The sequence below is a fragment of the Lutra lutra genome, chromosome 18 (assembly GCF_902655055.1).
Source record: "Lutra lutra chromosome 18, mLutLut1.2, whole genome shotgun sequence".
In the NCBI taxonomy this organism is placed as follows: Eukaryota; Metazoa; Chordata; class Mammalia; order Carnivora; family Mustelidae; genus Lutra; species Lutra lutra.
Window position 1 is genome coordinate 1,970,352 of NC_062295.1, and position 7,589 is coordinate 1,977,940.

A 7,589-nucleotide genomic window follows, 5' to 3' on the forward strand; every position below is an offset into this window, starting at 1 on the left:
AGGTTCCAGAGTACTGGGAGAGGCTGGTCATCTCCTTCCTTGGAATGTGCCCTGCTCCAGGCCTATGGCCAGGCCCATCCATGCCCCTTCCGTCTTGTAGGCCAGATGGCCTCAGGGACATGTCCCAACCCTCCACCTCCTGCCACTGTCCTCACCTGAAGCTCCACCGGCCATGTCTGCCATTCCTGACTTGCTAGCGCCCTTCAGGCTGCCCCCCGCCCCGCAGACCCTGTCTCATACCCAAATGCCCCATGAGCTGAGCTCTCCCTTCCCACACGGGCTGTCTTCCCCGCTTGGTGCGCTGCCCAGTGGCCTCAGCCCTGAGCATCTCCATGTCAGGCAGCAAACATGTCTTTCTCATGCACACACCTGAGGGAGGGCTGGAATGGGGCTGTGTCACCACTGCATGCCGGTCTCTAGTTCCAGGCGGGAGTCACGGGCTTCCTCGTGCTGTTGTCGCCTGGCTTGTCTGTAGGCTCTACCTTGAGAGAGACCCACGGCCTCTACAGCTGTGGGGCTCCCTAAAGACTGAGAAAGCCACGGATTCCACCACCTGAGAGGGGAGCAGCTCTGTCCCACCGAAGTCTGTAGCCCCAGAGCCAGGCGTGTCCCTGTCCTGCTGCACACGCACACCCGTGCCCCCACACACATGCACACACGCGTACATGCACACGCACACACACACCTACATGTGCACCCACACACACGCACATGGCTGGGGCCGCCGGCTCCCTCCTGTCGGTTCTCTGTTTGCTAGTCCTGTTCCCTGAACAGACGGAGGATTGCTCAGAGCAGAGGAAATGCTGAGCCATAGCCGCCGACCCCAGAGGTACAGCTCCCGGTCCTGTGCTCGGTGACTCAGGCCCAGCAGGCCCAGCTCTGGACCCAGTGCTGTTCCGCAGCTGGGGGTGGCGGTGGTGAGAATCCCTCTGCACGCGGCTGCCCCTTGCCTTTTGGTGGCGGCCAGGGCTGTGTGTATGCGCCTCCGTGAGGCCGACCGGGTGGCTGACAAGTCTAGGAGCCGGCCGCGTTGGCGTCTGGGCGGGCCCTTGCCTCCAACCTGAGCAGCTCGGGCATTAGCCTGAGAGGCATGTCTGCCATACCAGGCCTTCCTTCGCACTCCAGCCGGAGCACCCCGGCTGCTCTGCCGGCCCTGCCCCTGCCTTGGTTCAGATTCTCCGTTCCATGCTTGGGTGTCTGCCCCTACCACTGGGTCACCTCGGCTGGTAGAACCTACCCCTGGGCAGTCTGTTTGCACCCCGTCTCCATCCTCCCCGGCTGGCCCTACCCCACCCTCCCCGCGCCTCTTCTCTGTACTCAGCCCTCCTTCCTCAGCCGCCAGTGGAACGTTCCTCACATGCCACCTTCTGCTTAGGCTCTCCTACAGATCCTGCTTGTGTGGGGCTGATCCAGCCTCCCAGGACAGCTGGCACACATGGCTGTCAGTCCCCTTCTGTCCCATCTTTGGCCACTCCCTGCCCACCTCAGCCTCCCCGCCTTGGCGTGCCCTCCTCGCTCTGCCCTGCCCACTCTGGCACCTGGCCTGCTCCCTGTCTCCGCACACTCAGCGCCCCTCCCATCACCCCTTCTGGGCTCAGGTGGAGCCAGTGCAGTGGCTTGGTGGCCCCTCAGGGCACAGAGGCTGTACCTCAGCAGAAACCTGTCAGGCGAATAAAAGGGGCAGGGGGAGGCCCGGCCTGGAAGGGGGCACGGAGCCCGTGGTAGGTGGTTAAGATGGAGTCACCCAGGCTTCATGAGTGTGCCTGTGCTTGTCATAGGAAGGTGAGATTCAGGGGCACCTGGATAGCTCAGTTGGTTAAATGTCTGCCTTCGGCTCAGGTCATGATCCCGGGGTCCAGAGATCAAGTCCTGGGATCGAGTCCCGCATTGGGCTCCCTGCTCAGCAGGGCGTCTGCTTCTCCTTCCTCCGCCTCCTCGCCCTGCTTGTGCTCTTTTGCTTTCTCTCAAATAAATACAGTCTTTTTTTTTTTTTTTTAAAGATTTTATTTATTTATTTGTCATAGAGAGAGAAGCGAGAGTGAGCACAGGCAGACAGAGTGGCAGGCAGAGGCAGAGGGAGAAGCAGGCTCCCTGCCAAGCAAGGAGCCCAATGTGGGACTCGATCCCAGGACGCCGGGATCATGACCTGAGCCGAAGGCAGCTGCTTAACCAACTGAGCCACTCAGGCGTCCCTCAAATAAATACAGTCTTAAAAAAAAAAAGAAAGTGAGGTTCATAGCCAAGAGTTTGGGGAAATCATTTTCTCCACTTAAGAGGTGAGAAATGCAGAGGTTGTGACTCCTCAGACGCTGGGCAGTGTTTGGGGACAACAGAGGGGCCCTGGGAAGCCAGCCCCACACACACTGAGGAGAGCACGTTGGGGGCGGGGGGCTGACTGTCCAGGTGGCCCGTGATCCCAAAGTGACCGGGGGTTGTGGGCACGGCAGGGGTCGCCATGAGCACCCCAGAGGCAGACAGACCTGGGGTGGTTGTCCCTGTGCTGTGGCACTCATGGTTACATCTCTGTACTTGGTTTCCTCCTCTGTAAACTGGAGCCAGTCCCCATGCCCTTGACTTGTCCTCAGGATTAGGGGAGCTCGGACTGCAAGGCAGAGTCAGTTGGCGGCCAGTAGCCGAGGGCCCTATGCTCTGCGGCCCCTGCGGGCTGGGATGGGAGGGGTCCGGCTTGGACAGGGGCTGCTGGCTCGTTGTTCCCCAGCCTCTCCTGCCCCACTGTCCCGCAAGGAGGTCTTGTCCCTCCCACCATCTCTGCTCTGTCTTCTTGCCTTGCTTCTTAGCCCAGCCAGTACCTTCTCTTCCTGTTGCCCTGGAGGACAGGGTTGGGGTTGATCTGAACTCCCATGGGGTGCACCCAGCAGAAGTGTCTCCTAGGAACTCCCTCCCCAGAAACAGCCGTCCTGGCGGGGCCTGTGGGGAGGGCCCCCCCGTGTATCGGAGCTCACCACAGCCTAATGTCAACCTGCCTTTGGCGTACTCGGGACAGACTACATGGCCAGAGGGCACAGTGGTCATCATGACAGGAAGGGGAGGCGGACCAAGCTGTCACCAGCATAACAACATCACATTTGGGGGAAATAGGGGTCACTCATTTCCACTTAGAGTTCTGGATTTTGTTTTCGAGTTTACTTAGAGTGAGCAAGTGCGGGGAGGGACAGAGGGAGAGAGAAACTCCAGCAGACTCCATGGTGAGCTTAGAGCCTGATGTGGGGCTTGATCTCAAGACCCTGAGATCATGACCTGAGCTGAAACCGAGAGTCAGATGCCTAACCGACTGCCCCACCCAGGGGCCCCCGGAGTTCTCTTTTATTTTTTATTTTTTTAATTTTTATTATTTTTTTTAAGATTTTATTTATTTATTGGACAGACAGAGATCACAAGTAGGCAGAAAGGCAGGCAGAGAGAGAGGAGGAAGCAGGCTCCCTGCTGAACAGAGAGCCCGGTTCAGGGCTCAATCCCAGGACCCTGGGATCATGACCTGAGCCGAAGGCAGAGGCTTTAACCCACTGAGCCACCCAGGCGCCTCTTTTATTTTTTATTAAGAATAATTTGCTTCCTGGGGCACCTGGGTGACTCAGTGGATTAAAGCCTCTGCCTTCGGCTCAGGTCATGATCCCAGGGTCCTAGGATAGAGCCCCGAAAAAAAATTTATTTATTTATTTTTTTTAAAGATTTTATTTATTTATTTGACAGAGAGAAATCACAAGTAGGCAGAGAGGCAGGCAGAGAGAGAGGAGGAAGCAGGCTCCCTGCTAAGCAGAAAGCCCGATGTGGGGCTTGAACCCAGGACCTGGGATCATGACCTGAGCTGAAGGCAGCGGCTTAACCCACTGAGCCACCCAGGCGCCCCTTAAAAAAAAAATTAAAAAAAAAAGAATAATTTGCTTCCTTTCTATAGGTAGTCTGGACCCTCAAAACAGGCACGGTGTTTGTGAGGATCACTGGAGGGGGCTTACAGGGGTGGGGGAAGCAGGTCTGTCGAAGAGGCCCTTTGCAGCGACTGTCCCTAAAGAGCGAGCCAGGGTCTTGGGTAGGCCTGTGGGAGAACGTCCCCCACCAGAAGGAGCCATACTCAGGCCCCTCTGCAGGACTGATCAAGAGATGACCCACCGAGTCCCTAGCCCTCCCAGAAGTCCCTGAGCCTGTACCAGGCCAGGGAACTCTGTGGAGCAATAAGGAGACGCCCCAGGGACATGTGAGCTGCCTGTGTGCCAGACTAGGCTGAGTGCTTTCTATAAACAGTCTTCGTTAATCCTCATAACAATTGGCTTTTAAGTACAGTGGTTGGATCACATCCCTTCCTGCTTCCGGCTGTACCTAGAAGGAGATCCAGACTCCTCCCTGTGGGCGATCTGGCCCCGGAAGTCTCTGCTGCTCTTTGCCTTGCTTGCTGTGCTCTGGCCATTCTGGACGCCCTCCCCTTCTTTTTTTTTTTTTTTTTTTTTTTTAAAGATTTTATTTATTATTTATTTGACAGAGAGAAATCACAAGTAGACAGAGAGGCAGGCAGGCAGAGAGAGAGAGAGAGAGAGAGAAGCAGGCTCCCTGTCGAGCAGAGAGCCCGACGCGGGACTCGATCCCAGGACCCTGAGACCATGACCTGAGCCGAAGGCAGCGGCTTAACCCACTGAGCCACCCAGGCGCCCCTGGACGCCCTCCCCTTCTTAGAGCTCACCAGCGTGCTCCTGCCTCTGGTCCTTTGCACTTGCTCTTCTCATTGTCCACAGTGACCTTTCCTCAGCTCTCTTGGCTGCTTCCTTCTCGTCACTTGAGCTCAAATTGAGAGAAGTCCACCCTGATTACTCTAGTGGTCGTCACCTGCTGGGCATGCCGTGTCGCCAGGTGTCTGAAGCCATCAGTCGGTTTCTGGTGAATCTGAAAGGATATCGAAAGGAGTTTTTTCAGTTTTCCCAGAATTGGCAGGCTAGGCCCAGAGCCGAGGACAGAACGTACCAAGTACTTCCCTACATGCCAAATGCAGGGAGCCACAGGCAGCTGGAGCCAGCCTCCTCCCACGGGGCTGGTTAGAGGTGTCCCCTGAGAACCAGCCCAACCTCCCCCCCGTTGCTCTGCAGCAAGCCTGAGACGGGTGGGGGGGTGGCGTTTAGGTGAGTTTAGCGTTTGTGATCAAAAGTCATTCCCCCGCTTCCGCATTGGAGGCCCAAGGAAAGGGGTTTATGTGGTGGCCGGGCCCCAGGGGCGGGGCGTCCAGAACAACCAGAGCACAGCGGCCAGGGTTGTGCAGTAGAGCCATGGCGGGGAGCACGGATGAGGGGACATGAGAGAGAGTGGGGTGTGCTTGTCTCCTGGGTGTCGCTCACACCCCAGCCGGTGAGCCCAGAGCGTGAGCTCACCCCCCAACCCCTGGTGTTGCAGGAGGACCCATGCCCATGAGGTGGGGTATACTTATCAGCTCAGTCTCCTGGGTAGACACATGTCCTTTGGGGAAGAGGCATGGGTCGTGTGAGGTTCTGGCTGTCAGAGCTGGACTTGGAAGCCAGGCCTGTCGGACTCAACACTGGACCATCTCCCGCCCTAGCTCCTGCCTCCCTTCTCCACACTGACCCCTATATGGGGACATGGAAGCCTGGCCTCCTTCCTCCTTCCTCCTTCCTGGCCCCTGGGGCAGCCATGAGGGGTGGGGTGGGCAAGGGGAGCAGAGGCCCTGTTTCCCACATCCCTGACAGTGTTGTGTGGTAGCCACAAGCTGCAGGAGGAGAATCTGGGGGGACAGACAGGTCAGCTCCAGAGCTTCCCTCCAGGGCACCAGTATTCAACCCAGAGGAGTTTATATGTTCTTACATGTTCAGTGTGTTTCCTATCCCCGGACTTCTCTTTGCCGGTAGCTTACACCGTCTAACATGGCTGTGAATGAGTGTGCGTGTCAGTCGAAGGAAAGGCTTTGTGGGATACGCGCTAAAACGTGCGTAGTGATTGGCCTTAGGTAGAAGACGGGGTAGGATTGGGGTGAGGGACTGGAACAGGGCTTCACATTTCTGTTCTGTCCTTTTGTATTATTGGCCCTTTCTGTGACGATGCATTCCTATTTTTTTTTTTTAAGATTTTATTTATTTATTTGACAGAGAGATCACAAGTAGGCAGAGAGAGGGGGGGAAAGCAGGCTCCCCGCTGAGCAGAGAACCCGATGTGGGGCTCTATCCCAGGACCCTGAGATCATGCCCTGAGCCGAAGGCAGAGGCTTAACCCACTGAGCCACCCAGGTGCCGCTGCATTCCTGTTTAAAAACAACAACTAAGAAAACCACTGTGAATCTGGTGTTACAGGTGCCTAGAGCAGTCGCTGCAGGCCTGGCCTGCCCACCGCAGAGTGCCCTGCTCTGTCTCGGGTGGGGCTGGAGGAGAAGGCCTGTGGAGGCCCAGGGAGCACGCCCCTGCCTCGGACTTCCTCCAGATCCGGTGTGCCTGTCCCTGAGCTCCTTGCTGCAGCAGACGAGACCATCTGCTCCTCCCCGAAGGTCCTTCTGGAGGAGCTGTGCAGGGTGCGGTCATCTGCTTGGAACTGCCAGTCCAGTACCCCACCAGCATGGGAGGCCGGCTGAGTGAGGCTCAGTGCTGTCCTGCCCGGCTCTTGTTCTGCTTATAAACATGTTTACTGCCCCGAGAAGCAGCTGGTACTTTTCATACACACAGGATGGGTCTGGGGTCCCCTTCACAGGTTAGTGGGCCCAGAGCCTAGAATGAAGGATGTAAACCCTATAGGTGGGGCCCTTGCCTGGTTCAGCTAAAAAGCGTGCCACTCTTGATCTCAGGGTCATGAGTTCGAGTCCTATGTCGGGGGGTAGAGAGGACTTCAAATAAAGAAATAAAAACTAAAACTAAAACAAAACAAAACAAAAAAACCCAAGCCCCACAAACCTATAGGTAATTTGCCCATGGGGGCTGTGGAGTGCCACCTGGGTGTGGCTCTGGATGTGGCTCTTTAGGGCCTGGGGACGGGCCCGGCTCCTTTCCCACACAGGGCAGAGCAAACTTACCAGCTCCATGAAGGCGTCTTTTCCTCTGGAGAGGCAGGCTCCAGCCCAGCAGCAGGCCGGTCCCGCTGTGGGTGAGGCACTTCTTGGTGGGACCCATGAAACGGGTGTTGCCACAAAACCTTAGGTTAGCTCATCTTTTCTGTGGGGGGGAGCTCAGAGAAGAGCAGCATTGACAGATACATCTCCGGGAGAGCTGGAGCCTGGGCTCCGGCAGACCGTGCATGCCCGCGTTCGTAGCAGCATTGCTCCTGGGAGCCAGGAGCGACCCGTGCCAGCTGACAGATGGGGGGTAAACACAGCATGTTCCGGCCCCATGTGAAATATTCTTTAGGCGTAAAGAGGAAGGACATTATGATTGGGGGAGGGCAGGATGGACAGGTGGAGCACAGAGGTACTCTAGGGCAGTGAAAATACTCTGTATCATGAAGACACATGTCCTCGTACATTCATCCCGCCTCCTAGAAGGTACACGAGGAGTGAACCCTCGTCACCCTGCAGGTTTCACGTAGCGATGGCGTGTTCACGCAGACTGCTAAGTGCTGAGCTGCGCTGGTGATGCACGAGTCTGGGGGGAGTG